Raw genomic sequence first — 13,167 nt, 5'->3', positions numbered from 1 at the left:
CTACCCCAACCGGAGATCATTTCCACAAGAAACTCTCTTGACTGCATTTAAGTGCAAAGTCTCCTTTTTGCTCCCTTCTACCTTAAGCTAGAATATCCAGAGAAGATTGTCTCCTCCATGCCACCTTCCTAGCTGTATCCTCAAATCACTTCTCTCCAGACTGTTGAGCTGCTTACCCTGGAGGCATGACCCTCCCAGTTCAGTTGGAGGTGGGTGCTCTCACCGAGGAGCTGACGAGCTGACGTCAGTTCTGCCGCATCTCTACAGATAGTAGGGAGGGGAGATGACTGGTGATGGGAACACCCCCATGAGATAAGACGGATCATTCATTTCTCATCCTTTTGTTCCTTTGACTGGCTCTTGAAGGAATGAATGCAGGGTGGAAAGAGCGGGTGTGCCCTGAGGCTGTGGGTGCATCCTCGGCTGTCCCTGGGGAAGGACAGCACAGTGGGAGAGCCCACAGTAGAGTGAGGGCTGAGGCTTTGCCTTCCGGGGCCATTGCAGTGACCATTTCTGAAAACTAGCAGATGTCTGCAGACAAGACTAAAACGTCAAGGTGCTAATGTCACAATTCAGGGATTGGGGAGGGAGGAAAATTGCAATAACTGCTCAGGGAGTTTAATCCATAGTGTGAAAACAGATAGCCTGTGGGCTAGACGTGACCCGTGGACGTGTTTTGGTTTTCCCCAACAAAGTTGGGTCACACTGTGTTTTTAAAAATATCCAATTGTGCGTCCCTATTTCAAAACAGATTTCACGTAACATTTGCAAATGCCAGCTTCTCTTGAAGAATCGAGAAGCCTGGTCCCCCAGAACTGCCATTCCCACGTGCAGTAACCCACAGGCACCCCTTCCCACAGGGGCGTGCTTCAATCCCACTGTTCTCGGGCGTCTTCCCAACATGGAGCCCAAGGGCGATCCCGTGCGCCCTCATACATGTTTAATATGCAGACAGACAGTACTGAAAGCACACAACTTAAGGAGCTTTTGTGAAACAGATTGGACATTTCTACCCCTGATAGCTAGTATAAATAATGATAAATGATGTACATGTCCCATTTGTATTATCTCCCTGACCTTGTTGGTATTGGCGTCTGTGAACCATACCTTTAATTAGTTTGAGGGACTCCTTGAGCTGCGGGGGGAAGGGCAAGTCTCTGGGCTCACAAAACAAAGGACTTCTGGAATAAAGGAGGAGGAGGTAGGAGGTCCCCGTTTCCCCAGATCTGAGGGGTTTCCTGAGATGTGAAACTTCCAGTACTAAAACCAGCGAAGTTCCAAGTCAACTGGAAGGTCAGTCACTCTAGGAAGAGGCTCAGCAGAGGTGGTCCAGGGATCACCAAATACGCCCCACCTTCCTCACAGCCTCGCCAGAGACAACCTGGGTGGCCGCCCCTGTCACTCTCTGCCGAGAAATGCTGGTTCCCCGGGGGCCCCGCGATCTCACTGGGGACTGTACACAAGGGATACGGGTGGGCCTCCTTACCTCTGTGTTCCTGGAACAGACGTAGCTGTGGGGTTCCTTTGAGAAACTCCCAAATTGCCAGTCGATGTAGTCTGCCTTGAGCTGAGAGCCTCACCGCAGCCTCTCTCTGAGATGAAGAAAGAAGGGCTGAGAGCCATCTGATGGGCACCTAGGGGCCTGGAGAGGACAGCAGCGACACAAAAGAAAGTTGTTCGGCCTGGTATTCATCTGGTTTCCAGTTTAGATCACTCTGCTAGATTATCTCCTGAAGTCATCTCTAAGAGAAAATTACTAGTTCTCCCTGCCAGAAGGGGGCCTGTAGCATCGCCTCTTTCGGGCCCTTTTCCTCCACAGGCTGGGTGTCCCCCAGCTTCCTCCTAACAATCCCTGACCTCCCCCATCTCAGCTCGGCACAGCACGCTCCTCCCTTGAGGAGCTCTCTTCTCGTCCAGCTCCCCCTGACTTGGTCACCACCGTGAGTTCTGCGTCCCCTGGGGCCCCTGCGTCCCCGTGACCCAGCTCTGTGTGTGCCTGTGATTCAGATTTCACTGGTTTGGAATTCCTAATAATTCCATCTGGGCCGAGCTGAGTTTTACTGTGGCTTCTATTTTATGAGGAAAGGTTTTCACAAAACAAATGAATACTGACAACAAAATTACAAGGATGTTTAGTTTAATAAAGAGATCGACTTGCCAAAATGCTATCCCTGCTTTGGGGTCTGGTTCCAGCCCCTTGACAGATGGAGTGTCTGGCCCACAAGTTATGCCGGGCCGCTTCCGTCTCCTCCTCTTAAAACCTTCCCTCGCCATCCCCAGGGCTCACCCCCTGCCCCCTCCCTCCTGTGATCCTCACGGCAGTTCTGTGCCTCCTTTACCCCACATCCATCACTTCTCTAGCAAATTCTCTTTAGAGAGCTCTGTGAGTCGCACAGCTCTTACATCCGACGTTTTGACCTCAGCCTCCTCTGGGGCCTCTGGCCACTGTTCTGACCAGTCACCAGGAGACACAGCACTGCACACGCCCTGACCAACTCCACGTGGTACAGTCCTCCGTGCCTCGCCTGTGCCCGTGGCCTGCGTCCCCTTCAGTGCTGCTGCCTGAGATGCTACATGACCCACCGGGTGCCCACACCTGCTCAGCCCAAAGTGTGGGAGGGTTAACACCTGTGGGGAAAGTTATGTCCCACAGGACCAGAGCCGAAGGATAATTCTTCTCCTCTGGAGCGGCTGCTCTGAAACGTGTTTATATTCACAGCCCCAGGGAGCATGGTCCCATGTGACAAGCGCTCAGTGGAGGTTGACGGGCCATGCATCCTGGTGTGGCTCTCCATCCTTCCCTGCCTCTCTTTCCTGCTCCCCTGGGAGTATAGTGCCTAATGAAACAGTGACCTATTAGCTTTGGCCTCAGGAGGTGTTTTCTGACGAACCCAGGCTAAGACACCGTATATCCGTCGTATTGCCCTCCCTGTCAGTTCCTACCTCCCCTGCCTTTGAGTGTCTTGGAGCCAAGCCAAGACGGAGACTTGGAGATAAGTCCCAGGGACCAGTCAGTGGGCAACAGGTAGGGTCCGGTGGCCCTTATTTCAGGAGGAGAAATCATGAGAGCAGGGTAGAGAGCTCCAGAGCTGACTGTGGTGTTAGCGGTCTCTTCCAGAGGGTACCTGTTTTTGTTTTCTTTGTTGATGTGGAATGATTATCATTTTACATTGTATTGCATTGTTTTACGTTGATGCCTCATGGTGTACATTTCTCATTGCTGCTGAGTAAATAGCGCACATAAATTTTATTTCCCAACGTGTGCATGGTTCACGCACTTTTCCTTTTTCTGTAAGAGCTTAAAAAGTGGCAAAGCGTAGGGTCCTGGGAGCATCAGCTGAGCGCCCGTCTCAAGAGGCAACTCCAGCCCGCCTTACCATCCAGCTTCCGAGCTATGTGAGAAAACACACCATCTTTTCTTTTCCTTAAGCCGAGAGGGCTCGTGGTTCTCTAGCGCCTGCAGCAGAGAGTCCTAAGCGCTGCACAGAATCTGGGGCAGCGACTTGCTAGTAGTCAGTAAACTCAAAAGTAATAAAATGCTTCCCCAAATTTAAAAATTTTGATTGTTCAAATAGGATATACCCCAACTAGTCTAAAAAAGGTTTTGTATTATTACTTTAAAAACTAGGAATAGAGTTACCATATGATCCAGCAATCCCACTCCTGGGCATATATCTGGAAAAGATGAAAGCTCTAATTCGAAAAGATACACGCACCCCAATGTTCATAGTAGCACTATTTGCAATAGCTAAGACATGGAAGCAACCTAAGTGTCCATGGACAGAAGAATGGATAAAGAAGATGTGGTACAATCTTCAATGTACAATGGACTATTACTCAGCCATAAAAAAGAATGAAATAATGCCATTTACAGCAACATGGATGGACCTAGAGATGATCATAGTAAGCAAATCAGACAGAGAAAGACAAATATCATATGATATCGCTTATATGTGAAATCTAAAATATGCTACAATTGAACATATTTACAAACTAGAGAAAGATTCACAGATGTGGAAAACAAACTTATGATTACCAAAGGCGGGAGGAGAGGAGGTGTAAATTAGGAGTTTGGGAGTAACATATACACACTACTATATATAAAATAGATAAACGACAAGGACCTACTGTATAGCACAGGGAACTGTATTTAATACCTTGTAATAACTACAATGGAAAAGAGTCTAAGAAAAGAATATATATGTATAACTGAATCATTTTTCTGTACACCTGAAACATTGTAAATCAACTATACTTCAATAAAAAATTCCATTAAAAAAGGTTTTGTATTTTTTAGTACTTCTGGAGAATGATTTGTATGGTGTGCCATGTCCGGTTGCATGTAGCAGGTCTGTAGTTTAGGGACATGAGTTGTCAGCAGGCAGGGCTTGTCCCCCTCTGCCCAGGAAGCGCCCAAGCCTCAGTCTCCAGCTCTGTGTCCTGATCACGCAGGAGGCACTGCTGGCTTCTCGTGGGGAGACTTTAAAACGGGTCTAGGACAGTTGGGGTTCTAGACACGGGGTTCTACCTGCCACCTCTGGGTGTTGGGGGCTTACCAATCGAATGACAGCTAGAAACAGATGTTGATTTAATCCCAGGGAACCTTCTCCAAATCCAGCACAGAATTTGAGAAAAGCAATAGCAGAAGCAAGAGAAGGAACAGGGGGGGAAGGCTGACATTCTTTCCACATGTTACATGTGAGTGTAGTCTTCCCTCACATTCCTGGTAAATGTTTTATTTATATTTTATTTTATTCTATTTTTTTTGTAAATGTTTTTAATGCCACTGAATTGTACACTTTAAAATGCGGAATTTTATGTTATGTGAATTCCACCTCAATAAAAAATAATTTCCGTAATATAAAATTCATCATTTAAACAATCTTAAAGTGTACAGTTCGGAAGCATATTCACGATGTTGTACAACCATCATCACTATCTATTTGCAGAACGATTTCATCACCTTCTGAAAAAACCCTTGCCCATTAAAAGTAGTCATTTCCCATTTTTCCCTCCCCCAGCCTGCGGCAACCGATTTTAAAAAAAGAGAGAGAGAGAGAGAAGGAAGAGGGGCGATGGTGCCCTGTTTGTGTCGGTCTGAGCCTGGCCCCAGGCGTGGGCTGCACGGGGTGCATCACCTCTAGGTGGCGCTCGCCCCTCCTGCCCGGGTGCGGGTCCGCTGACAGCGCGGAGGACCCTCGCGCCCCTGCAGCCGGGCGGTGGGAAGCTTGAGAGGAGGCGGGCCCAGGGGTCATCTGTTTCAGTTCTGAAAATGTCACTGGAGGGGAGCTCTCAAGTGACATTGGAGCCGTCACTCCCTTATACTCTTCGGCAGCTCCCGTCCGCGGGTTTTGTTTTATTGGGGTAAGATAGAAATAACATACAATTTCCCATCCTCAGGTAAGCGTAGAGTTCCGCGGTATTCAGTACATTCACGTCGTTGGGCGACCGTCCTCAGCACCCTCCATCCCCAGAACCTTGTCATCTCCCCAGACTCAGATTGTCCCTAAGAAACAACCTCCCAGCCCCTGGCAACCACCCTCTTCTTCCTGTCTCTATGAAGTTGGCTCCTTTAGGGACCTAACCCAGGCGAGAATCATACAGTATTTGTCCTTTTGTGATTGGCTTATTTCACGGAGAGTAAGGGCTTCAAGCTTCATCCATGCTGTAGCAAGTATCCGAATTTCCATCCTTTTTAAGGCTGAATAAATCACAGAATACTGAAGCTCAAAATTCTAAAAATGTTGCTCCTTTTGCTAAGAGGAAAACCAGCTGAAAACCAGTGGGTTGTCAGCTGCGCTAAGGGCCGACCGAGACCCTCAGCGGCCGCTGCCGGGTGACCACAGGGGGTCGCGGGGGCAGGGGGCGGGGAGGAAGCAGAACCCTGGGCAGCAGCCTTCATCAATCCTGTACTGCGCTTCTGTGCAAGCTTCACTGGGGGAAGGGAATTCTGCTGCTCAAAATAGCTTGAAAACCCCTGGAGTCACCCGTTGTTAATCCTCTTCCCTCCTCCCACATTCCTGCCCCCAACATTTCACTCCCCATCTAATCCTTCCTGAGTAGGTATCAAGGTTTCCACCTTATCCTGGCTCTATGAGAAGAGGCCAAGAATCCATTCCCTCCCTCCAGGTTCGCTGGCCCCAGGAGGGATTGAGTTCAGCTCTGAGCACACATTACCACTAAAGAAATTACTGTGGGATCTGTTACTATGAGATCGGTTCACTGGACTTGAAAACTAACTTCACAGGCTGAAATGCAACTTACTCCAGGCTTTTCCCTCCCCCTCCCTATCTGGATCACTCCCACACCGGGAAGAAAGCCAGAGGTTGTAATACTGATAAATAGAAAGGCCACACCCTGCATTCCAAGCTCTCTGAATCGTATCCAGACTCCTGTCTTCCTTCACAGACTTTGTGGCAACAGGACAAGGCTCCTTCCATTCTTCCAAACACACCCTAAGCCTCCCCACTTTTGTTCATTTGCTAAACACCTTTTCTCCAGCTGGAAAGGTCTTCATCTCTCAGCATCCACCTGCCACCGCCTGCCTATTCTACCCATTCTGGGGTTTGCTGGTTTCCATACTGGCCTTTTGGTGCAGACTCATGGGAACTAGAACCCCTCCACCCCCCACCCCGTAGGAATGTGTGTCCTACCTGCTTTGAAACTGACGAGGAGGGAAATGGAGGGTGTGGCCCCAACACCTAGATTCTGTTCCTAACTTCCCTTTATAGTCTAATTCTGACAAAACTTACTGCTGACAACTCCACCCTACTGTTCTGGGAAGTCACTGCCAGAAACTTTAAAGGTCTGCAGTGTCTCCTATACTGAGGCTAAAGGTCTAGTGGAAGGTGACTCATCTGCCATCTTGGACCCATTTGGTTCTAATCAGTTTATGTCGTGTCCTCGGGCTATGTCATTCTTTTAAAGGTTGTGCCCTGCCCGGTCCCCTCCTGTTTCACAATGATCTAGGTCATCAATAAACTTTCATCGTCTAACTTAATTTAGCAAAACTTTAAAGTTTTAAGTTACTAAAAATCTGGGGCAACTATTTTGAAGTAGACATGCCGTGAAACATAATTACTCCTAAAGAGTTCACCTAAAAAATCTCATTTATATTTAATTTACTTATAAAAATTTCATCATACCAATTTCATTTTCTTGCTGACCAATTTTGTAACAGAGATGGGCTCTTATTTGACTTCCAGTAAACCTAGGTACAATAAAAGTATTATACTTAATGCTGATGACTCTAAAGACATGTCTGTATAAACTAATAAACTTAAACTAACTTTAATACCAAAAAAAAAAAAAAGAAAGTCTGCCTGTCTCAAGACCATTGTGCGATCTCAATTCCAAAGACGTAATTAACCAAGATGGTTCAGTTTGTCAATGTTTGTTTTTAAATGAAGTAATATGGGAGGCCTCAACTGCAGTCAAGATGGAAAACCCCCTTCATCAGGGAAGTACTCCAACCCCTGGACTTGCAAGGGACTCCAGCCAGTACTTTTGTGCCCAGGGTCTGATGACCCAAAACGAATACACCGAGTGAACAGGGAGTCACAAGGCGTCACAGCATTTCCTGCATGGAAACCTGACTGCAGCTACAGCCCATGCGCATTTCACTGCAAACTCTCTAATCTCTAATACAGTTACCTGGGACTCCGTTTGTCAGTGCTTCCCTTGGCCACGTCGCCTGGTAATTGCAAGCAATACCTGCATGTTTGATCTCCAGGCTGCTTAGGTAGATCTGCAGGCCATCTTTGCTGGGTGCGTTGGCGAATGGCAGGCTGCAAGGAAACTTCCTAATCATGCCCTAAGAAACCACCTGCCTTACCTCGCAGTTAGCCTCAGTCAGCTTCAGTCCAAGCCTCCCAGGTCCCCCACTGACACCTAGACTTACCTCACACTGCCCTCTTCAATCCCCCAGACCTCTCCCCTGGGCCCTGGGGAACTCAGGTGCGTCCTCAGTCAAGTCGTCTATATTTGTGACTGCTTCAGTGAAAGCGGTCTCCCTTCTCGCTTCAACGGATACATGGCCGCCCTCGGAAGACACTGCTTCCCCTGTAGGCCTCCTAAGTGATGCCTCTTAGTTTTTCCCACCTCCCATGTACTTGGGCCTTGGAGTATCATAAAAGCCCTCCTGGGTCTTCATTGCCACTTCCAGAGCATTGCTTCTCTGTCCTCCCAAACCAAAGCAAAGCAAACCAAACAAAAAAACAATCCAGCTCCTTCAGAGAACGTGCTATCTGGTTATTCCGTCGGCCACTGCTCCTCCTTTGTGCAGCCGACTTGTGGCCGTGCACCCTTATTCATGAATGATTTTACACCCGGCCCACTGATTCCTGTCTGCTTCTCAGCAAATTCAACATGCACGTTGGTAACTCCCCCATCCACCACCCCCCTTCACCCACTCTGATCCGCCATCTCCTACTCCCACCCCAGACTCCCACCTCAAGGTCACGCTCTATCTCGTCATCACCAAAACGGCATCAGCTCTGAATTCTTGCTTTCCACCATCCGATTCTCTGATCACAGCCTGTCATCTTTGGGGCTCACCTGCCCTAGCTTCGCTCTCCAACACTTCTTTGCTAGGACCTTTGACGGAGCCCACCACTGTCCCCTTCTCTGTCCTTCCTTTCCCCTAATATCCTCACTTCCTTCCTACTTAACTTAGATTCTATGACCTGTTATTATTACCGCAGCTCCCTTACCATTCTCTTCCCCTATCCCACTGACCAGAAGAAACCCCAAATGTAGTTAAATCCAGCTCTCCACCTACAGCACACCTGCGTCTGAGCAGCTGAATATAGATACAGAGAAAAGACCCAGCCACGCCGAGGGGTCTTTCTTTGATATTATCACCACAGAGCTCGAGTGGGCCCTCAGCACGACCCCTGATCCTACAACACCCCACCGGCAGCGCGACCCCTCCTCTCACTGCAGCTCTATGTCATTGGGAAAGCAGAAGCTCACAGGAGATGTCTTCATCCACCCATCAGCAAATCCATCTGTATCCTCTGATCCCATCCTGTATCCTTTGGTCCCGTCTTCTCTCTTCCTCCTGTTACAACGGATCATAATGGTCAGAGGACAGAGAACTAACATTTATTGAGTGCTTACTATTCCAAGCACAGTTCTAAGTGCTTTACACCCGTTGACTCACTTAACCCTCATCACAGTCGTGTGTGATGAATGCATTATCATTTTTAGTTCACAGATAAGGAAACAGAGGCACAGGAAGGGCAAACTGTATGCGCTTTTTTTCTTTTTCTTTCTTTTTTCTTTTTTTTGGCCATGCCACGTGGCTTGCGGGATCTCAGTTCCCCGACCAGGGATTGAAACCAGGCCACGGCAGTGAAAGCCTGGGATCCTAACCCCCAGGCCACCAGGGAACTCCAAGCACTCTGTGTGTGCTTTTATTTAAGAGACCCTTTGTCCCCTAAATTTATGTACTCTCACCTCCTCAAGGACAATGCTCCTAACCCCAACCCTAACCCTTAACTTTTCCCTTCCCATCGCTTCCTCTCTGCTAGATTATTCCCATTAGCACGCAAACTTGCTGAAGTACCCTACGTCTTAAGTAAACATATGCCCCTGTCTTCCAGTTATTGGTACGTTTCTCTGCTCCCTTGGATGGCTAGCTTCCTTTAGAAGTCCTCTTCTCTCCTGAACCTTCTCCAGTCAGACCTCCATACCCATCACGGAAGGAAACCCTCCCATCAAGACTGCCAATGACCAACATCGCCAAATCCTGTCTTTCTCACGTCTCAGCAACCATTCCCTTCTAGCACCTTTAAGCCACGGGGACCGCTTTCTCTTGGTTCTCCCGCTTCTCTGGCTGCTACTTCTCAGACCCCTTTGTAAGCTCCTTCTCATCTCCCTGACCTAGAAATATTGGAGCGTCTTACAGCTTTCTGTCTTTTCTCGCTACACTCACCCGCTAGATAATCTCTGTACTGTGTTTTCCTAACAGCACCCAAAGCAGCTTCACTGTCTTTCTCAAAGATGGCTAACCAGTGCCCTTCTGCTTTCAGCTCCCTCTGTGTTGAGGAGTCACCCTGCATTTTGCTGTTTCTTCCTGAGCTGCATCCACCCGCAACTTTGCCCAGTGGCAGCCTCACCAGTGTGATAACAATGATCAAAATGAAGCAAACCTTGGACCTCCCTGGTGGCGCAGTGGTCAAGAATCCACCTGCCAGTTCAGGGGCACGGGTTCGAGCCCTGGTCTGGGAAGATCCCACATGCCACAGAACAACTAAGCTCATGCACCACAACTACTGAAGCCCGTGTGCCACAACTACTGAAGCCCGCGTGCCTAGAGCCCGTGCTCCGCAACAAGAGAAGCCACCGCAGTGAGAAGCCCATGCACCACAACGAAGAGTAGCCCCTGCTCGCTGCAGCTAGAGAAAGCCCGTGCGCAGCAACGAAGCCTCAACACAGCCAAAAATAAATAAATAAATACATAAATGTATTTCTTTAAAAAATGAAGCAAACCTTGAAGTCTGAGTCGTTCTAGAAGGCTCAGATGTCCAGGTCAACACGGAGCTCACGTTGCCTCACCAGGGGCTACATCTTGACCTCCTCCTGTCGACCTCACCTAGTTTTTGGAGAACCGTCCCTAAATAACCAATCATTCTGGTGCTAAGACCCTGGCTTGGATTTTGGTCTCACTTTAAAAAATTGCTTCTACATCTAGTTAGATGGTCAGCAAATGGCCCCTTTGTAGCTCTAGATCTTCACTCTAAAGCTCTGTATGGTCATTAAATCTGCTCTTCTGGCTCGACCAAGGACCCCCACAGTCCTCCACGTGAGCCCCCCATCTCTCCCTGTCTCTGCCCATCCTCCCTGGCCTGGCACCTGGCTGTGAGTAGACACACAGTTCCTGGAGTCATGCCTCGTGCATAGTAAACACTCAAGAAACGCCAGTTAAATTGAATTAACTAGAAGGGTGTTTCAGTCATCATTCATAATTGCTGGGGGAAAAAAAAAACAACAGCCCACTCCAAAGCAACAATTGACCATTCCTCATGACTGTGGGTTGACCGGGCAGTTCTGCGTGATTCTGTACTCCTGCCGGAGTGCTGGGATGGCTGGCTGGGCAGGGCCACACCTGTGCATTAACGTCTTGGGAGCCAAGCATGACCAGGGGCTATGGTTTTCCTCCACGTGGGCCTCTCCCCATGACTGCTGGGCTTCCTCATGCAGAATGGCTGAGTTCAGACTCTGCTTCCCTCAGGCTATCTGAGGTCCCATGGGCCAACGCTAGTCACTCAGCTAAGTCCAGAGTCTGTGCTGAGGAGACTCCACAAGATAAGTGGGAGGTCTGTACACTGGGGGCCCCCAAAATGGTGCCCCTCTAATCCCTGGGGAGACTCTCCTCCTCCAACACGTCCCTCAGTCCAGGTCACTCGGCAGAGTGGTTATCAGGTTGCAGACACAATTCCTGTCAGCACGCAGCTTGGCCCAGGCACTGCCCTCCGTCGTAAACAGCGTCGTGCGGGTGGCGCACACAGCCTCCATCCCTTACCTCAGTAGCCACGACCCTTCACATTTCCATGGTCCTCTGAGGAGCCCCCAGATCTCCACCTCCTTGCCTTCATTGTTTTTATGCCCGTGGAGGTCACGAAGGAGGTGGTAACTCGCCCTGTTTTACAGGTGGCGCTCAGACCATTGCCAGGGGTGATCTCTATTCCGTTAGGCAAAGAAGAGTTGTCATCTTCCTTAGACTCTCTTAGTATATGGACTGTAGGTTACTGGCAAACTGTCAGTAACAGTGGCAGTATAAACTTAGAGGAAAAATCTAAAAGCCCATTGACGAGGAAGACTACTTTGGAATTAAAAACATACAATCTAACATGAGCTGGGTCACCCAGCCAGGATGGCAGGTAGATGGCGTGCCATTTCACCTAACGTCTTCTTACTTAGCACTGAAACCAGGTGCAGAAAAGACTCACGTGCTCTTTAGCCCTAATAATGCTGGGTTTTTATTTCACAAGGGGCAAGTTCCCATCCATGACAATGACAGAGATGTTCTTTTCCCAGAGCGAAACTAGACTGTGCCCTCTCCCAGAAAGGATGAATGCTGGCCTCTGTGTGCTTCTCCTTAGATTTGGGAGGAAAGTGGCCCCAGTCTTGCTGGTCAGGAAGCAGATGCAGAAGTGGTACCTTCCCTCCAGCTTCTGGGACTCCGTTGAGCCCTCTTCCTCGCCCCTTTCCCACTGCAGGATGCACTAGGGGAAAAGGGACTCGTTGGCATCAAACCAGAGGCTCGAGGAGGGTACTTCAGAATCTCCTCCTCCGGGAAAGAGAGGAATTTCCTGAGGGCAGGGAGGAGGACACCAGGCTGAGGGATGGAAGGACGGAGCTGTAGAAAAAGAAAGCGGTGTTGCAGAGAGAGAGACCTGAGAGGTGCCCTCTTTTCCAAACCTGCAGGGTGTGGGTCCCTGCTCTCCTGGGGTGCAAGGGGATGACTACGTTGGACCAAGTTATAACATCTGCTTGGAGATCCGACCATCTCTTGAGTAGAGAACGTTGAGTTCCCACCACTCTGGTGGCCGGGTATGGAGATGGGGGTGTATTGGGGAAAACAGGACTGTACCTGGGAGATTGGGAAAGCCAGAGGCACCTGGGAAAAGAGGGGCAAAATCGTATTCCTCTCCCAGATAAGATTCCAGGGCGCTGGGGGCTACTTCATTCCAGGGCCATGTAAATGCCATCATGCAAATTTAGAAAAAGATGCCCAAAACGGGGAGGTGACAGGCATCTGGGCTGACGACGCAGCTCTAGGAGTGGAGGGGGCGGCGGGAGCCTAACTCTTCCCCCTCAGTAAGCAATTTGCCATTTGTGTAACCGCCGCCTCCTGATTGCTCCCCATAAGTGACCAGGTAACCGCTAGAGTCAGAATATGAGGGACCCCGTCACATCCTGGATGTAAGAACCTTCATTACATTTTTGAGAGCTTCCTGCAGGCCGCGCACTGAGCTAGAACTTTCCTTTCACCGCCTCCTTCAGCCCCCCCCCCCCAGAAGCTGCTGTTCACAACACCTGCTCCTCTGCGAAGGAGGCTTCGGAGTCTTCTTGAGTTGAGTGGTCTGTCCCAGGACCCACAGCTAGTAGCCAGCTGAGCCCCGGGTCACCAGCTTCTCCCTCCGTCTCTACTCACGTTTG

At 49.3% G+C, this 13,167-nt stretch overlaps 1 protein-coding gene across 1 annotated transcript in view; it reads left to right on the top strand.

The window, feature by feature from the left end:
• MAP10 (microtubule associated protein 10) overlaps nt 1-10,115 on the top strand; it is an 80,115-nt gene extending 70,000 nt beyond the window's left edge. Inside the window, 1 exon segment of the mRNA XM_060033784.1 lies at nt 10,035-10,115. The gene's annotated coding sequence lies outside the window, so the exon portion shown is untranslated.
• The last annotated feature ends 3,052 nt before the right edge of the window (nt 10,116-13,167 follow it).

Source organism: Delphinus delphis, chromosome 16, assembly GCF_949987515.2.
Source record: "Delphinus delphis chromosome 16, mDelDel1.2, whole genome shotgun sequence".
NCBI lineage: Eukaryota > Metazoa > Chordata > Mammalia > Artiodactyla > Delphinidae > Delphinus > Delphinus delphis.
This window is presented reverse-complemented; position numbering and strand designations above follow the sequence as displayed.